General features: G+C 60.8%; 1 protein-coding gene and 1 long non-coding RNA gene across 2 annotated transcripts in view; one reads left to right on the forward strand and one right to left on the reverse strand.

Moving 5' to 3' along the window:
* Window positions 1-3,681, forward strand: part of LOC138564170 (uncharacterized) — a 50,248-nt gene extending 46,567 nt beyond the window's left edge. The window contains exon 2 of the long non-coding RNA XR_011300134.1: window positions 3,371-3,681. This is a non-coding gene — a long non-coding RNA (uncharacterized lncRNA). The remainder of the gene's footprint in view (window positions 1-3,370) is intronic.
* The window catches only part of LOC138564154 (zinc finger protein ZFP2-like), a 189,526-nt gene that overhangs the window by 13,993 nt on the left and 157,105 nt on the right, over window positions 1-18,428 (reverse strand). The gene's annotated exons all lie outside the window — the stretch shown is intronic.

Raw genomic sequence — 18,428 nt, forward strand, 5'->3', positions numbered from 1 at the left:
CGTGCCCTTCCCTTCATCAGGACTCGTGCCACAGCATCTGGCTGGTGGCACGATACCACACATCCCCTTCCCTTCATCAGGACTTGTGCCACAGCATCTGGCTGGTAGTAGGATACCACACATCCCCTTCCTTCATCAGGACTCTTCTCCGGGCCTCTCACGATTGAGTATAGTCTTCCAGATAGGTTCTTTGGAACCTTGAAGTTGACTGCAACATGTATGTTTCATTCGGCAATGAACATTCACCACCGTCTCTCCCTCTAACACTCACTCCCTTCCTACAACATGCCCTACTGCACCATGCCTGTCCCTCACAACCATCACCCTCTCTCAATTCCACACTCCCCCATCCTCCCTCCTCACTGACTACTTAAAAGTCTTTTTGACCCTGACCGGCTTTGACCCCTGACATCTCTCAACATGGCAAACAATCTGGGGGGCTATGGATTTTCTAAAGCATCCATCACGCACCACTTTGTTTTTCAACTGTTTCTCTCTGACGTTCTCTCTCACACCATCCAACGCCACTGCCATCTTGGTCATATCACCCCCCTGCTGTGCTCGAAGGGAGGAACACAAGTCGTGCACTGTGCGGGGTGATTCCGTCACCCAAAGCCAAAGCAGAATTTCAAAACAGCCACTCCTGAATTCCTGGGAAATTTGTCTACTTACTTTGAGAAATCCAAGGAATTTCTCCCTTCTTTGGGACTAAGGAGGTAAACCAGCTATAAATGCCCTTCTTAGGGGACAAGGCAAGCTGGACTCCACTGTGGGTGCCCCCCTCTAGGTACAAGTAATGTCCAAATAAGGATAACGTCCCACCTCCTCTTTCCACAAAGTCTGACATGTTTGATGATTATATGGGAAGTGAAGAGGGCTATTAGCCTCGTTAATATGGACGGCTTGGTTTCTGACCTGTATTTACTGACACCTCTTTGTGGAAGCCAGGACCAAATACATTAATCCTTCAGATATCAGGAGCAGAGGAGAGCATCCATCATAGAGAGCGGAGCACAGACTCGGCAGACTACGAAGCAGTACCAGAGTGGTTGGAGACCAGAGTCAGCAAGGAGAACATTGTAGCTTTGATGAAGACGAAGTGCCCAGCCAGCGAGGGACGGCTGAGACAGGAAGCACCACCACCACTGAAACTGAGAGGTACTGCCTTCCCGGAGCAAACCACCCATCCACCACGCATAGTGACGAAGCATATTGGCTGCATGGCAATCATTAGCCTGTCATCGCCTTCCCAATCCAATCAATTCCTTCAATGCTACCCCTTTGTGTATACACCCACATCCATCATTTTGCCTGATTCATAGATGCTCGTAAACCACTTCCATGCTCGTTGTTAGGAAAGATGTCCATTTTATGTGTAATTTTCCCTCCAGTTGTGAACCCCCCAACTTTTTGCTTTTTTCAACACCATAGTCTGACTTTACCAGAGGAGAACAGCCTTCTGCTGCACTCCCCTGGGCTTTTCGCTCACTTTTTATGGGGAAACTGACAAGTACTTAAAACAGTCAGTACTGGGAGACCTTGTTTCCCTTAGTCCTTTTCCAATGTTGCAACTTTTCTGCACCATCTAACAAGTGTGCAATGTATCTTACAGTACAGTGCACTTGGTTCTAATAGTCATTTTAAATGGCCCTAGATACTCTTGAAGGATTTTTTAGCAGAAGAGCAGGTGTGCCTTGGACAGGGCCGGTGGCAGCTTAACTTTTTGCATTTTAACTCTTTCTTGCCAGGTAAACCGAGATTACTGCATTTGGCATGGTTAGGTGGCCTGGCTCCAAAATGACCACACCACAAGGTTCTTTGTCCTGTCCTTTGGCCATCTTGCCCCTTCACCTTCCCCAGGTCGAGCCGAACCATTTCAGTCCTTATTTGGTCATGCACTTTACTGCGAGGCGCCAAGCTTTCGCGGGCTTCTGCATGCCTTGTGTGCGCGCCCCGAGGATGTAGGCTGGACTGTCTCGTTCCAATACACATCCTGGGTGCCAGAGAGTCTGGAGTGCTGTGAATGCCTGGGACCACCGTGGTCCATGACTGGTCCACATATGGAGTGCCTGTATGTGGGCAGATCTCCCATTGGGAGATTTTGGATAAGAGGAGGCTCCAAACACCCATACCAAGTCGATCTCTGGAGTCTCACTGCACGAAGGATAGGATCCAAGGATCCTGAAACTAAGAAGCCGAGTCGAGGAGCTGCTGGTGACACGTTGGAAGGTTTGGCACCCTGAGCCCGCAGTCGTCCTGCCGGACCCCTCTGCATCTGATCCTCCTAGAAGGTCTGCGAAGTTGCTTCGACCCATTGGAATAGTGGGATCAACTATGCTCGCCACCTTCATCTTAACCTGCAAGTAAGCCTTTTTGGAAGTGTCCCTGGGCCAACCAGTGGACTGACCCGCATGTGCAGATGTTTTGCTCTATAACGCTGCCGTTTCAAGGAGGCCCTTGAAACTTGCCACATCGCAAGCTCTGTGATCACGGCACTCTCACACCCAATTTCGTACACTTGGCATTCCCACATGTGGAGTAAAGTGAGTACGACCGAACCAGAGTATACACGGTTACTGTGTCGTCCAGCCGTGGTGACGAACTTTGCAAGTTCATTGTGGCTGCGGTCCTCTGTGCCCTGAAGCCTGCTGCAGCAGAACTGGCCTGGTCCATCCACCAGGAGCGGAGAAATCACCACTGTCCCATGTGGGAATCAACGCTGTATCTTCGTCGCTGAAAGCCGCAGAGCTGCGAAATTGCCGCAGTCTAACCTGCGACCGAAGTGGACTCGACAGCCGAAGTTTGGTCCAGAGTGCGCTGGGGGTCGGTGAGTAATTGCAACCCTAGCCGGTGGCCCCTAGAACATCCATCCATTTTTATGCATGAGTGGCCCCTGGGGGCCCCTCTCATTTCCACTGCTAGTGACTCTCTAATTAAGAGCAATTGTAGTTTGTGCACGTAAAGAAAAGTTATCTCCTGTGACAGGTGTGAATACCAGGTCTGCGACCCCCGGCACACCGGCTGTGGCAGGCAGATTGGTGTTATGCCACCCTAGAAACAAGCCACCTAATGCCACTGGCACACTTACACCCGGACATGCCAAAATTGCTGTTTGCCCGTGTCATTACTTTGATGAATGTAGACAGAAATCTGTCAGGTCACTGTGATTCTACGCCAAACTGTCAGTACAATGCAGACACATCAATTTCCATTGACAATGCGCATGGTACCAGGCTCATCTATGACATATGCTACGTCTTCTGTAAATTGCATGTAATAACTTGCATTAGTCAGTGAACACCATACAGACTGTACCAACATGATACAGGCCCCACAATGATTTTTCCCCCTTTCTGTCCCTCCCGTGCAGGTGATGCTGGATACCCCTTGATGCCGTGGCTGATGACCCCCGTGAGGCAACCACAGATTCAGCACGAGCCGGGATACAACCGTGCGTACATCAGGACACATTGTATGATTGAGCAGACATTTGGCCTGCGGAAGAGGGGGACAGTGATGATGGACTGCCATTGGCACATCAAAGGGATGCAGTGGGTGGCAGTGAGGCACGGAAAACACTGATTACACACTATTTCTAATATCATCACACAAGCACATGGCCTAGGCCAGCTAACACACTCAGCACTGTACAGGAAATTAAACACTCTCTCACACAATAAATGAATGTCCAGTCATGATTTCAATGCAACACCACATGTAATGTGTATGATGTGGAACTACACCAACTACCAACACTATCCCTCCCCACTCTCCCTCCCCAACTATTCCTCCCCACTGCCCCTACACAATTATCCCTCCCTACTCCCCCTCCTCAACTTTCTCTCCATACCTCCTGTCATGTTGTCCAAGTAGTCCTTGCAGAAGACACATACAGGGCACATGTCTGTTGTGGGCCTATTTGCATCCCCTTTTGCTATCTGGTGTGCGACTGTGTGACTGTGTGCAGAGGTGGACAGGTGCATGGAACGTCGCCTTGGGCTGCTGGACACAGAACTTGCAGGCGTGGAATTTGTGGATGGTGTTTTGGCCTGCTCAGTGGGCCGTCTGTTTGAGAAGTCCTGAAGCCACATTGCCATTATCTCGGCAATGGAGAACATGCCACTATGGCACACGCCTATTCTCCTGGCCATCTGGACGATGGCAGTTGTGCAATGTCCAAGGGCACGTGCATTTCGCTGCCCACTGGCCTGGACACTCTCCTGCATCAACTGCGCCTCTTAGAGGTGCTGCTGCACTAGGGCAGTCAAGGCATCCTGACGCTCCTCGATGCGCCAGAGTCTGCCATCCATTTCCCTGACACAAGGGAAGGGTGGGCGTTGTGGACTCATTGGGTCCATCAGGCTGAACACTAAAAGCTCATAGCTGCTGTGGTCGCTGGTCTCCCCTCTGTTGACTCCACCATTGTCAGCTATGTCCCCTGCACTTGATAGACGGGCACGTCATATGGCTGCTCTGCTGGTGGTGGTGGTGGTACTACATCAGCTGGGGCTGGCGGGATTGCTGCAGCTGAGCTGACAATGATGGTTGGGGCTGGTGGGATTGCCGCAGCTGTGCTCACAGTGATGGCAGGGGCTGGCGGGGTGGCAGCAGCTGCGCTCACAGTGATATTAGGGGCTGGCGGGAAGCCGCAGCTGTGGTCAAAGTGAAGGTAGGGGCTGGCGGGATGGCCGCAGCTATGCTCACAGGCTTGGTAGGGGCTGGTGGGATGGCCGCAGCTGTGCTCACAGTGAAATCAGGGGCTGGCGGGATGGCCGCAGCTGTGATCACAGTGATGGCAGGGAATCGCGGGATGGCCGCAGCTGTGCTCACAGTGATGGCAGGGGCTGGCGGGATGGCCACAGCTGTGCTCACAGTGATGGCAGGGGCTGGCGGGGTGGCTGCAGCTGCGCTTACAGTGATATTAGGGGCTGGCGGGAAGCCGCAGCTGTGGTCAAAGTGAAGGTAGGGCCTGGCGGGATGGCCGCAGCTATGCTCACAGGCTTGGTAGGGGCTGGCGGGATGGCCGCAGCTGTGCTCACAGTGAAATCAGGGGCTGGCGGGATGGCCGCAGCTGTGATCACAGTGATGGCAGGGAATCGCGGGATGGCCGCAGCTGTGCTCACAGTGATATTAAGGGCTGGCGGGATGGCCCCAGCTGTGCTCACAGTGATGCTAGGGGCTGACAGGGTGGCTGCAGCTGTGCTCACAGTGATATTAAGGGCTGGCGGGATGGCCGCAGCTGTGCTCACAGTGATGGCAGGGGCTGGCAGGATGGCCCCAGCTGTGCTCACAGTGATGGTTGGGGCTGGCTGGACGGCAGCAGCTGTGCTTACAGTGATGGTTGGGGCTGGCGGGATGGCCGCAGCTGTGCTCACAGTGATGGCAGGGACTGGAGGGATGGACGCAGCTGTGCTCACAGTGATGACAGGGGCTGGCGGGATTGGGGCTGCTGTGCTCACAGTGATGCTAGGGGCTGGCAGGGTGGCTGCAGCTGTGCTCACAGTGATATTAGGGGCTGGCGGGATGGCCGCAGCTGTGCTCACAGTGATGGCAGGGGCTGGCAGGATGGTCGCAGCTGTGCTCACAGTGATGGTTGGGGCTGGCTGGACGGCAGCAGCTGTGCTTACAGTGATGGTTGGGGCTGGCGTGATGGCCGCAGCTGTGCTCACAGTGACGCAGGGGCTGGCGGGGTGGCTGCAGCTGTGCTCACAGTGATATTAGGGGCTGGCGGGATGCCGCAGCTGTGGTCAAAGTGATGGCAGGGGCTGGCGGGATGGTCACAGCTGTGCTCACAGTGATGGCAGGAGGTGGCGGGGTGGCCCCAGCTGTGGTCACAGTGATGGTAGGGGCTGGCGGGATGCCGCAGCTGTGGTCACAGTGATGGCAAGGGCTGGCGGGATGGCCACAGCTGTGCTAACAGTGATGACAGAGGCTGGCTGGGATGGCCACAGCTGTGCTCACAGTGATGGTAGGGGCTGGCGGGGTGGCTGCAGCTGTGCTCACAGTGATATTAGGGGCTGGCGGCATGGCCGCAGCTGTGCCCACAGTGATGGTAGGGGATGGCAGGATGCCGCAGCTGTGGTCACAGTGATGGTAGGGGCTGGCGGGATGCCGCAGCTGTGGTCACAGTGATGGTAGGTGCTAGCGGGATGCCGCAGCTGTGGTCACAGTGATGGCAGGGGCTGGCGGATGGCCGCAGCTGTGTTCACAGTGATGGTAGGGGCTGGCAGGGTGGCTGCAGCTGTGCTCAGTGATATTAGGGGCTGGTGGGATGCTGCAGCTCTGGTCACAGTGATGGTAGGGGCTGGCAGAATGGCCGCAGCTGTGGTCACAGTGATGGTTGGGGCTGGCGGGATGGCCGCAGCTCTGGTCACAGTGATGGTAGGGGCTGGCGGGATGGCCACAGCTGTGCTCACAGTGATGGCAGGGGCTGGCGGGGTGGCTGCAGCTGCGCTCACAGTGATATTAGGAGTTGGCGGGAAGCCGCAGCTGTGGTCAAAGTGAAGGTAGGGGCTGGCGGGATGGCCGCAGCTATGCTCACAGGCTTCATAGGGGCTGGCGGGATGGCCGCAGCTGTGATCACAGTGATGGCAGGGAATCGCGGGATGGCCGCAGCTGTGCTCACAGTGATGGCAGGGGCTGGCGGGATGGCCGCAGCTATGCTCACAGGCTTGGTAGGGGCTGGTGGGATGCCGCAGCTGTGGTCACAGTGATGGTAGGGGCTGGCAGGATGGCCGCAGCTGTGCTCACAGTGAAATCAGGGGCTGGCGGGATGGACGCAGCGCTCACAGTGATGGCAGGGACTGGCGGGATGGCCGCAACTGTGCTCACAGTGATGGCAGGGGCTGGCGGGATGGGCGCTGCTGTGCTCACATTGATGCTAGGGGCTGGTGGGGTGGCTGCAGCGGTGCTCACAGTGATATTAGGGGCTGGCGGGATGGCCGCAGCTGTGCTCGGAGTGATGGCAGGGGCTGACAGGATGGCCGCAGCTGTGCTCACAGTGATGGTTGGGGCTGGCTGGATGGCAGCAGCTGTGCTTACAGTGATGGTTGGGGCTGGCAGGATGGCCGCAGCTGTGCTCACAGTGATGGCAGGGGCTGGCAGGGTGGCTGCAGCTGTGCTCGAAGTGATGGCAGGGGCTGGCGGGATGGCCACAGCTGTGCTCACAGTGATGGTAGGGGCTGGCGGGGTTGCTGCAGCTGTGCTCACAGTGATATTAGGGGCTGGCAGGGTGGCTGCAGCTGTGCTCACAGTGATGGCAGGGGCTGGCCGCATCTGTGGTCACAGTGATGGCAGGGACTGGCGGTATGGCCGCAGCTGTGCTCACAGTGATGGCAGGGGCTGGCGGGGTGGCCGCAGCTGTGCTCACAGTGATGGTAGGGGCTGGCGGGGTGGCCGCAGCTGTGGTCACAGTGATGGCAAGGACTGGTGGGATGGCCGCAGCTGTGCTCACAGTGTTGGCAGGGACTGGCGGTATGGCCGCAGCTGTGCTCACAGTGATGGCAGGGGCTGGCGGGGTGGCCGCAGCTTTGCTCACAGTGATGGCAGGGGCTGGCGGGATGGCCGCAGCTGTGGTCACAGTGATGGCAGGGACTGGCGGGATGGCCGCAGCTGTGCTCACAGTGTTGGCAGGGGCTGGCGGGGTGGCCACAGCTGTGCTCACAGTGATGGTAGGGGCTGGCGGGGTGGCTGCAGCTTTGCTCACAGTGATATTAGGGGCTGGCGGGATGCCGCAGCTGTGCTCACAGTGATGGCAGGGGCTGGCGGGATGGCCGCAGTTGTGCTCACAGTGATATTAGGGGCTGGCGGGGTGGCTGCAGCTGTGCTCACAGTGATGGCAGGGACTGGCGGGATGGCCACAGCTGTGCTCACAGAGATGATAGTGGCTGGTGGGACGGCCACAGCTGTGGTCACAGTGATGGTAGGGGCTGGGGGGGTGGCTGCAGCTGTGGTCACAGTGATGGTAGGGGCTGGCGGGATGGCCGCAGCTGTGCTCACAGTGATGGTAGGGGCTGGCGGGGTGGCTGCAGCTGTGCTCACAGTGATATTAGGGGCTGGCGGGGTGGCTGCAGCTGTGCTCACAGTGATGGTAGGGGCTGGCGGGATGCCGCAGCTGTGGTCACAGTGATGGTAGGGGCTGGCGGGGTGGCTGCAGCTGTGCTCACAGTGATATTAGGGGCTGGCGGGATGGCTGCAGCTGTGGTCAAAGTGATAGTAGGGGCTGGCGGGATGGCCACAGCTGTGCTCACAGTGATGGTAGGGGCTGGCGGGGTGGCCACAGCTGTGCTCACAGTGATGGTAGGGGCTGGCGGGGTGGCTGCAGCTTTGCTCACAGTGATATTAGGGGCTGGCGGGATGCCGCAGCTGTGCTCACAGTGATGGCAGGGGCTGGCGGGATGGCCGCAGTTGTGCTCACAGTGATATTAGGGGCTGGCGGGGTGGCTGCAGCTGTGCTCACAGTGATGGCAGGGACTGGCGGGATGGCCGCAGCTGTGCTCCCAGTGATGGTAGGGGCTGGCGGGGTGGCTGCAGCTGTGCTCACAGTGATATTAGGGGCTGGCGGGGTGGCTGCAGCTGTGCTCACAGTGATGGCAGGGGCTGGCGGGATGGCCACAGCTGTGCTCACAGTGATGGTAGGGGCTGGTGGGATGGCCACAGCTGTGCTCACAGTGATGGTAGGGGCTGGCGGGGTGGCTGCAGCTGTGCTCACAGTGATGGCAGGGGCTGGCTGGGTGGCCGCAGCTGTGGTCACAGTGATGGTAGGGGCTGGCTGGACAGCAGCAGCTGTGCTCACAGTGAAGGCAGGGGCTGGCGGGATGGCTGCAGCTGTTGTCACAGTGATACTAGGGGCTGGAGTGGTGGCTGCAGCTGTGCTCACAGTGATATTAGGAGCTGGCGGGATGGCCACAGCTGTGCTCACAGTGATGGTAGGGGTTGGCGGGGTGGCTGCAGCTGTGCTCATAGTGATATTAGGGGCTGGCAGGGTGGCTGCAACTGTGCTCACAGTGATTGTAGGGGCTGGCGGGATGGTCGCAGCTGTGCTCACAGTGAATTCAGGGGCTGGCGGGATGGCCGCAGCTATGCTCACAGGCTTCATAGGGGCTGGCGGGATGGCCGCAGCTGTGATCACAGTGATGGCAGGGAATCGCGGGATGGCCGCAGCTGTGCTCACAGTGATGGCAGGGGCTGGCGGGATGGCCGCAGCTATGCTCACAGGCTTGGTAGGGGCTGGTGGGATGCCGCAGCTGTGGTCACAGTGATGGTAGGGGCTGGCAGGATGGCCGCAGCTGTGCTCACAGTGAAATCAGGGGCTGGCGGGATGGACGCAGCGCTCACAGTGATGGCAGGGACTGGCGGGATGGCCGCAGCTGTGCTCACAGTGATGGCAGGGGCTGGCGGGATGGGCGCTGCTGTGCTCACATTGATGCTAGGGGCTGGCGGGGTGGCTGCAGCGGTGCTCACAGTGATATTAGGGGCTGGCGGGATGGCCGCAGCTGTGCTCGGAGTGATGGCAGGGGCTGACAGGATGGCCGCAGCTGTGCTCACAGTGATGGTTGGGGCTGGCTGGATGGCAGCAGCTGTGCTTACAGTGATGGTTGGGGCTGGCAGGATGGCCGCAGCTGTGCTCACAGTGATGGCAGGGGCTGGCAGGGTGGCTGCAGCTGTGCTCGAAGTGATGGCAGGGGCTGGCGGGATGGCCACAGCTGTGCTCACAGTGATGGTAGGGGCTGGCGGGGTTGCTGCAGCTGTGCTCACAGTGATATTAGGGGCTGGCAGGGTGGCTGCAGCTGTGCTCACAGTGATGGCAGGGGCTGGCCGCATCTGTGGTCACAGTGATGGCAGGGACTGGCGGTATGGCCGCAGCTGTGCTAACAGTGATGGCAGGGGCTGGCGGGGTGGCCGCAGCTGTGCTCACAGTGATGGTAGGGGCTGGCGGGGTGGCCGCAGCTGTGGTCACAGTGATGGCAAGGACTGGTGGGATGGCTGCAGCTGTGCTCACAGTGTTGGCAGGGACTGGCGGTATGGCCGCAGCTGTGCTCACAGTGATGGCAGGGGCTGGCGGGGTGGCCGCAGCTTTGCTCACAGTGATGGCACGGGCTGGCGGGATGGCCGCAGCTGTGGTCACAGTGATGGCAGGGACTGGCGGGATGGCCGCAGCTGTGCTCACAGTGTTGGCAGGGGCTGGCGGGGTGGCCACAGCTCTGCTCACAGTGATGGTAGGGGCTGGCGGGGTGGCTGCAGCTTTGCTCACAGTGATATTAGGGGCTGGCGGGATGCCGCAGCTGTGCTCACAGTGATGGCAGGGGCTGGCGGGATGGCCGCAGTTGTGCTCACAGTGATATTAGGGGCTGGCGGGGTGGCTGCAGCTGTGCTCACAGTGATGGCAGGGACTGGCGGGATGGCCACAGCTGTGCTCACAGAGATGATAGTGGCTGGTGGGATGGCCACAGCTGTGGTCACAGTGATGGTAGGGGCTGGGGGGGTGGCTGCAGCTGTGGTCACAGTGATGGTAGGGGCTGGCGGGATGGCCGCAGCTGTGCTCACAGTGATGGTAGGGGCTGGCGGGGTGGCTGCAGCTGTGCTCACAGTGATATTAGGGGCTGGCGGGGTGGCTGCAGCTGTGCTCACAGTGATGGTAGGGGCTGGCGGGATGCCGCAGCTGTGGTCACAGTGATGGTAGGGGCTGGCGGGGTGGCTGCAGCTGTGCTCACAGTGATATTAGGGGCTGGCGGGATGGCTGCAGCTGTGGTCAAAGTGATAGTAGGGGCTGGCGGGATGGCCACAGCTGTGCTCACAGTGATAGTAGGGGCTGGCGGGGTGGCCACAGCTGTGCTCACAGTGATGGTAGGGGCTGGCGGGGTGGCTGCAGCTTTGCTCACAGTGATATTAGGGGCTGGCGGGATGCCGCAGCTGTGCTCACAGTGATGGCAGGGGCTGGCGGGATGGCCGCAGTTGTGCTCACAGTGATATTAGGGGCTGGCGGGGTGGCTGCAGCTGTGCTCACAGTGATGGCAGGGACTGGCGGGATGGCCACAGCTGTGCTCACAGAGATGGTAGGGGCTGGTGGGATGGCCACAGCTGTGCTCACAGTGATGGTAGGGGCTGGCGGGGTGGCTGCAGCTGTGGTCACAGGGATGGTAGGGGCTGGCGGGATGGCCGCAGCTGTGCTCACAGTGATGGTAGGGGCTGGCGGGGTGGCTGCAGCTGTGCTCACAGTGATATTAGGGGCTGGCGGGGTGGCTGCAGCTGTGCTCACAGTGATGGTAGGGGCTGGCGGGATGCCGCAGCTGTGGTCTCAGTGATGGTAGGGGCTGGCGGGGTGGCTGCAGCTGTGCTCACAGTGATATTAGGGGCTGGCGGGATGGCTGCAGCTGTGGTCAAAGTGATAGTAGGGGCTGGCGGGATGGCCACAGCTGTGCTCACAGTGATGGTAGGGGCTGGTGGGATGGCCACAGCTGTGCTCACAGTGATGGTAGGGGCTGGCGGGGTGGCTGCAGCTGTGCTCACAGTGATGGCAGGGGCTGGCTGGGTGGCCGCAGCTGTGGTCACAGTGATGGTAGGGGCTGGCTGGACAGCAGCAGCTGTGCTCACAGTGAAGGCAGGGGCTGGCGGGATGGCTGCAGCTGTTGTCACAGTGATGCTAGGGGCTGGAGTGGTGGCTGCAGCTGTGCTCACAGTGATATTAGGGGCTGGCGGGATGGCCACAGCTGTGCTCACAGTGATGGTAGGGGTTGGCGGGGTGGCTGCAGCTGTGCTCATAGTGATATTAGGGGCTGGCAGGGTGGCTGCAACTGTGGTCACAGTGATGGTAGGGGCTGGCGGGATGGCCGCCGCTGTGCTCACAGTGATTGTAGGGGCTGGCGGGATGGTCGCAGCTGTGCTCACAGTGAATTCAGGGGCTGGCGGGATGACCGCAGCTGTGCTCACAGTGATGGCAGGGACTGGCGGGATGGCCGCAGCTGTGCTCACAGTGATGGCAGGGGCTGGCGGGATGGCCACAGCTGTGCTCACAGTGATGGCAGGGGCTGGCGGGGTGGCTGCAGCTGTGCTCACAGTGATGGTAGGGGCTGGCGGGATGCCGCAGCTGTGATCACAGTGATGGCAGGGGCTGGCGGGTGGCTGCAGCTGATCTGACAATGATGGTTGGGGCTGGCGGGATGGCCGCAGCTGTGGTCACAGTGATGGTAGGGGCTGGCGGGATGGCCGCAGCTGTGCTCACAGTGATTTTAGGGGCTGGTGGGTTGGCCGCAACTGTGCTCACAGTGATATTAGGGGGTGGCGGGGTGGCTGCAGCTGTGCTCACAATGATGGTAGGGGCAGCCGGGATGCGCAGGTGTGCTCACAGTGATGTTAGGGGCTGGCGGGATGCTGCAGCTGTGCTCACAGTGATGGCAGAGACTGACGGGATGGCCGCAGCTGTGCTCACAGTGATGGCAGGGGCTGGCGGGATGGCCACAGCTGTGCTCACAGTGATGGCAGGGGCTGGCGGGATGCCGCAGATGTGGTCAGTGATGGCAGGGGCTGGCGGGATGGCCGCAGCTGTGGTCACAGTGATGGTAAGGGCTGGCGGGGTGGCTGCAGCTGTGCTCACAATGATGGTAGGGTCTGGCGGGATGCGCAGGTGTGCTCACAGTGATGTTAGGGGCTGGTGGGATGGCCACAGCTGTGCTCACAGTGATGGTAGGGGCTGGCGGGGTGGCTGCAGCTGTGGTCACAGTGATGGTAGGGGCTGGCGGGATGGCCGCAGCTGTGCTCACAGTGATGGTAGGGGCTGGCGGGGTGGCTGCAGCTGTGCTCACAGTGATATTAGGGGCTGGCGGGGTGGCTGCAGCTGTGCTCACAGTGATGGTAGGGGCTGGCGGGATGCCGCAGCTGTGGTCTCAGTGATGGTAGGGGCTGGCGGGGTGGCTGCAGCTGTGCTCACAGTGATATTAGGGGCTGGCGGGATGGCTGCAGCTGTGGTCAAAGTGATAGTAGGGGCTGGCGGGATGGCCACAGCTGTGCTCACAGTGATGGTAGGGGCTGGTGGGATGGCCACAGCTGTGCTCACAGTGATGGTAGGGGCTGGCGGGGTGGCTGCAGCTGTGCTCACAGTGATGGCAGGGGCTGGCTGGGTGGCCGCAGCTGTGGTCACAGTGATGGTAGGGGCTGGCTGGACAGCAGCAGCTGTGCTCACAGTGAAGGCAGGGGCTGGCGGGATGGCTGCAGCTGTTGTCACAGTGATGCTAGGGGCTGGAGTGGTGGCTGCAGCTGTGCTCACAGTGATATTAGGGGCTGGCGGGATGGCCACAGCTGTGCTCACAGTGATGGTAGGGGTTGGCGGGGTGGCTGCAGCTGTGCTCATAGTGATATTAGGGGCTGGCAGGGTGGCTGCAACTGTGGTCACAGTGATGGTAGGGGCTGGCGGGATGGCCGCCGCTGTGCTCACAGTGAAATCAGGGGCTGGCGGGATGGCCGCAGCTGTGATCACAGTGATGGCAGGGAATCGCGGGATGTCCGCAGCTGTGCTCACAGTGATGGCAGGGGCTGGCGGGATGGCCACAGCTGTGCTCACAGTGATGGCAGGGGCTGGCGGGGTGGCTGCAGCTGCGCTTACAGTGATATTAGGGGCTGGCGGGAAGCCGCAGCTGTGGTCAAAGTGAAGGTAGGGCCTGGCGGGATGGCCGCAGCTATGCTCACAGGCTTGGTAGGGGCTGGCGGGATGGCCGCAGCTGTGCTCACAGTGAAATCAGGGGCTGGCGGGATGGCCGCAGCTGTGATCACAGTGATGGCAGGGAATCGCGGGATGGCCGCAGCTGTGCTCACAGTGATATTAAGGGCTGGCGGGATGGCCCCAGCTGTGCTCACAGTGATGCTAGGGGCTGACAGGGTGGCTGCAGCTGTGCTCACAGTGATATTAAGGGCTGGCGGGATGGCCGCAGCTGTGCTCACAGTGATGGCAGGGGCTGGCAGGATGGCCCCAGCTGTGCTCACAGTGATGGTTGGGGCTGGCTGGACGGCAGCAGCTGTGCTTACAGTGATGGTTGGGGCTGGCGGGATGGCCGCAGCTGTGCTCACAGTGATGGCAGGGACTGGAGGGATGGACGCAGCTGTGCTCACAGTGATGACAGGGGCTGGCGGGATTGGGGCTGCTGTGCTCACAGTGATGCTAGGGGCTGGCAGGGTGGCTGCAGCTGTGCTCACAGTGATATTAGGGGCTGGCGGGATGGCCGCAGCTGTGCTCACAGTGATGGCAGGGGCTGGCAGGATGGTCGCAGCTGTGCTCACAGTGATGGTTGGGGCTGGCTGGACGGCAGCAGCTGTGCTTACAGTGATGGTTGGGGCTGGCGTGATGGCCGCAGCTGTGCTCACAGTGACGCAGGGGCTGGCGGGGTGGCTGCAGCTGTGCTCACAGTGATATTAGGGGCTGGCGGGATGCCGCAGCTGTGGTCAAAGTGATGGCAGGGGCTGGCGGGATGGTCACAGCTGTGCTCACAGTGATGGCAGGAGGTGGCGGGGTGGCCCCAGCTGTGGTCACAGTGATGGTAGGGGCTGGCGGGATGCCGCAGCTGTGGTCACAGTGATGGCAAGGGCTGGCGGGATGGCCACAGCTGTGCTAACAGTGATGACAGAGGCTGGCTGGGATGGCCACAGCTGTGCTCACAGTGATGGTAGGGGCTGGCGGGGTGGCTGCAGCTGTGCTCACAGTGATATTAGGGGCTGGCGGCATGGCCGCAGCTGTGCCCACAGTGATGGTAGGGGATGGCAGGATGCCGCAGCTGTGGTCACAGTGATGGTAGGGGCTGGCGGGATGCCGCAGCTGTGGTCACAGTGATGGTAGGTGCTAGCGGGATGCCGCAGCTGTGGTCACAGTGATGGCAGGGGCTGGCGGATGGCCGCAGCTGTGTTCACAGTGATGGTAGGGGCTGGCAGGGTGGCTGCAGCTGTGCTCAGTGATATTAGGGGCTGGTGGGATGCTGCAGCTCTGGTCACAGTGATGGTAGGGGCTGGCAGAATGGCCGCAGCTGTGGTCACAGTGATGGTTGGGGCTGGCGGGATGGCCGCAGCTCTGGTCACAGTGATGGTAGGGGCTGGCGGGATGGCCACAGCTGTGCTCACAGTGATGGCAGGGGCTGGCGGGGTGGCTGCAGCTGCGCTCACAGTGATATTAGGAGTTGGCGGGAAGCCGCAGCTGTGGTCAAAGTGAAGGTAGGGGCTGGCGGGATGGCCGCAGCTATGCTCACAGGCTTCATAGGGGCTGGCGGGATGGCCGCAGCTGTGATCACAGTGATGGCAGGGAATCGCGGGATGGCCGCAGCTGTGCTCACAGTGATGGCAGGGGCTGGCGGGATGGCCGCAGCTATGCTCACAGGCTTGGTAGGGGCTGGTGGGATGCCGCAGCTGTGGTCACAGTGATGGTAGGGGCTGGCAGGATGGCCGCAGCTGTGCTCACAGTGAAATCAGGGGCTGGCGGGATGGACGCAGCGCTCACAGTGATGGCAGGGACTGGCGGGATGGCCGCAACTGTGCTCACAGTGATGGCAGGGGCTGGCGGGATGGGCGCTGCTGTGCTCACATTGATGCTAGGGGCTGGTGGGGTGGCTGCAGCGGTGCTCACAGTGATATTAGGGGCTGGTGGGATGGCCGCAGCTGTGCTCGGAGTGATGGCAGGGGCTGACAGGATGGCCGCAGCTGTGCTCACAGTGATGGTTGGGGCTGGCTGGATGGCAGCAGCTGTGCTTACAGTGATGGTTGGGGCTGGCAGGATGGCCGCAGCTGTGCTCACAGTGATGGCAGGGGCTGGCAGGGTGGCTGCAGCTGTGCTCGAAGTGATGGCAGGGGCTGGCGGGATGGCCACAGCTGTGCTCACAGTGATGGTAGGGGCTGGCGGGGTTGCTGCAGCTGTGCTCACAGTGATATTAGGGGCTGGCAGGGTGGCTGCAGCTGTGCTCACAGTGATGGCAGGGGCTGGCCGCATCTGTGGTCACAGTGATGGCAGGGACTGGCGGTATGGCCGCAGCTGTGCTCACAGTGATGGCAGGGGCTGGCGGGGTGGCCGCAGCTGTGCTCACAGTGATGGTAGGGGCTGGCGGGGTGGCCGCAGCTGTGGTCACAGTGATGGCAAGGACTGGTGGGATGGCCGCAGCTGTGCTCACAGTGTTGGCAGGGACTGGCGGTATGGCCGCAGCTGTGCTCACAGTGATGGCAGGGGCTGGCGGGGTGGCCGCAGCTTTGCTCACAGTGATGGCAGGGGCTGGCGGGATGGCCGCAGCTGTGGTCACAGTGATGGCAGGGACTGGCGGGATGGCCGCAGCTGTGCTCACAGTGTTGGCAGGGGCTGGCGGGGTGGCCACAGCTGTGCTCACAGTGATGGTAGGGGCTGGCGGGGTGGCTGCAGCTTTTCTCACAGTGATATTAGGGGCTGGCGGGATGCCGCAGCTGTGCTCACAGTGATGGCAGGGGCTGGCGGGATGGCCGCAGTTGTGCTCACAGTGATATTAGGGGCTGGCGGGGTGGCTGCAGCTGTGCTCACAGTGATGGCAGGGACTGGCGGGATGGCCACAGCTGTGCTCACAGAGATGATAGTGGCTGGTGGGACGGCCACAGCTGTGGTCACAGTGATGGTAGGGGCTGGGGGGGTGGCTGCAGCTGTGGTCACAGTGATGGTAGGGGCTGGCGGGATGGCCGCAGCTGTGCTCACAGTGATGGTAGGGGCTGGCGGGGTGGCTGCAGCTGTGCTCACAGTGATATTAGGGGCTGGCGGGGTGGCTGCAGCTGTGCTCACAGTGATGGTAGGGGCTGGCGGGATGCCGCAGCTGTGGTCACAGTGATGGTAGGGGCTGGCGGGGTGGCTGCAGCTGTGCTCACAGTGATATTAGGGGCTGGCGGGATGGCTGCAGCTGTGGTCAAAGTGATAGTAGGGGCTGGCGGGATGGCCACAGCTGTGCTCACAGTGATGGTAGGGGCTGGCGGGGTGGCCACAGCTGTGCTCACAGTGATGGTAGGGGCTGGCGGGGTGGCTGCAGCTTTGCTCACAGTGATATTAGGGGCTGGCGGGATGCCGCAGCTGTGCTCACAGTGATGGCAGGGGCTGGCGGGATGGCCGCAGTTGTGCTCACAGTGATATTAGGGGCTGGCGGGGTGGCTGCAGCTGTGCTCACAGTGATGGCAGGGACTGGCGGGATGGCCGCAGCTGTGCTCCCAGTGATGGTAGGGGCTGGCGGGGTGGCTGCAGCTGTGCTCACAGTGACATTAGGGGCTGGCGGGGTGGCTGCAGCTGTGCTCACAGTGATGGCAGGGGCTGGCGGGATGGCCACAGCTGTGCTCACAGTGATGGTAGGGGCTGGTGGGATGGCCACAGCTGTGCTCACAGTGATGGTAGGGGCTGGCGGGGTGGCTGCAGCTGTGCTCACAGTGATGGCAGGGGCTGGCTGGGTGGCCGCAGCTGTGGTCACAGTGATGGTAGGGGCTGGCTGGACAGCAGCAGCTGTGCTCACAGTGAAGGCAGGGGCTGGCGGGATGGCTGCAGCTGTTGTCACAGTGATACTAGGGGCTGGAGTGGTGGCTGCAGCTGTGCTCACAGTGATATTAGGAGCTGGCGGGATGGCCACAGCTGTGCTCACAGTGATGGTAGGGGTTGGCGGGGTGGCTGCAGCTGTGCTCATAGTGATATTAGGGGCTGGCAGGGTGGCTGCAACTGTGCTCACAGTGATTGTAGGGGCTGGCGGGATGGTCGCAGCTGTGCTCACAGTGAATTCAGGGGCTGGCGGGATGGCCGCAGCTATGCTCACAGGCTTCATAGGGGCTGGCGGGATGGCCGCAGCTGTGATCACAGTGATGGCAGGGAATCGCGGGATGGCCGCAGCTGTGCTCACAGTGATGGCAGGGGCTGGCGGGATGGCCGCAGCTATGCTCACAGGCTTGGTAGGGGCTGGTGGGATGCCGCAGCTGTGGTCACAGTGATGGTAGGGGCTGGCAGGATGGCCGCAGCTGTGCTCACAGTGAAATCAGGGGCTGGCGGGATGGACGCAGCGCTCACAGTGATGGCAGGGACTGGCGGGATGGCCGCAGCTGTGCTCACAGTGATGGCAGGGGCTGGCGGGATGGGCGCTGCTGTGCTCACATTGATGCTAGGGGCTGGCGGGGTGGCTGCAGCGGTGCTCACAGTGATATTAGGGGCTGGCGGGATGGCCGCAGCTGTGCTCGGAGTGATGGCAGGGGCTGACAGGATGGCCGCAGCTGTGCTCACAGTGATGGTTGGGGCTGGCTGGATGGCAGCAGCTGTGCTTACAGTGATGGTTGGGGCTGGCAGGATGGCCGCAGCTGTGCTCACAGTGATGGCAGGGGCTGGCAGGGTGGCTGCAGCTGTGCTCGAAGTGATGGCAGGGGCTGGCGGGATGGCCACAGCTGTGCTCACAGTGATGGTAGGGGCTGGCGGGGTTGCTGCA

Source organism: Ambystoma mexicanum, chromosome 1p (assembly GCF_040938575.1).
Source record: "Ambystoma mexicanum isolate Mex_15411 chromosome 1p, UKY_AmexF1_1, whole genome shotgun sequence".
NCBI classification, from domain to species: domain Eukaryota; kingdom Metazoa; phylum Chordata; class Amphibia; order Caudata; family Ambystomatidae; genus Ambystoma; species Ambystoma mexicanum.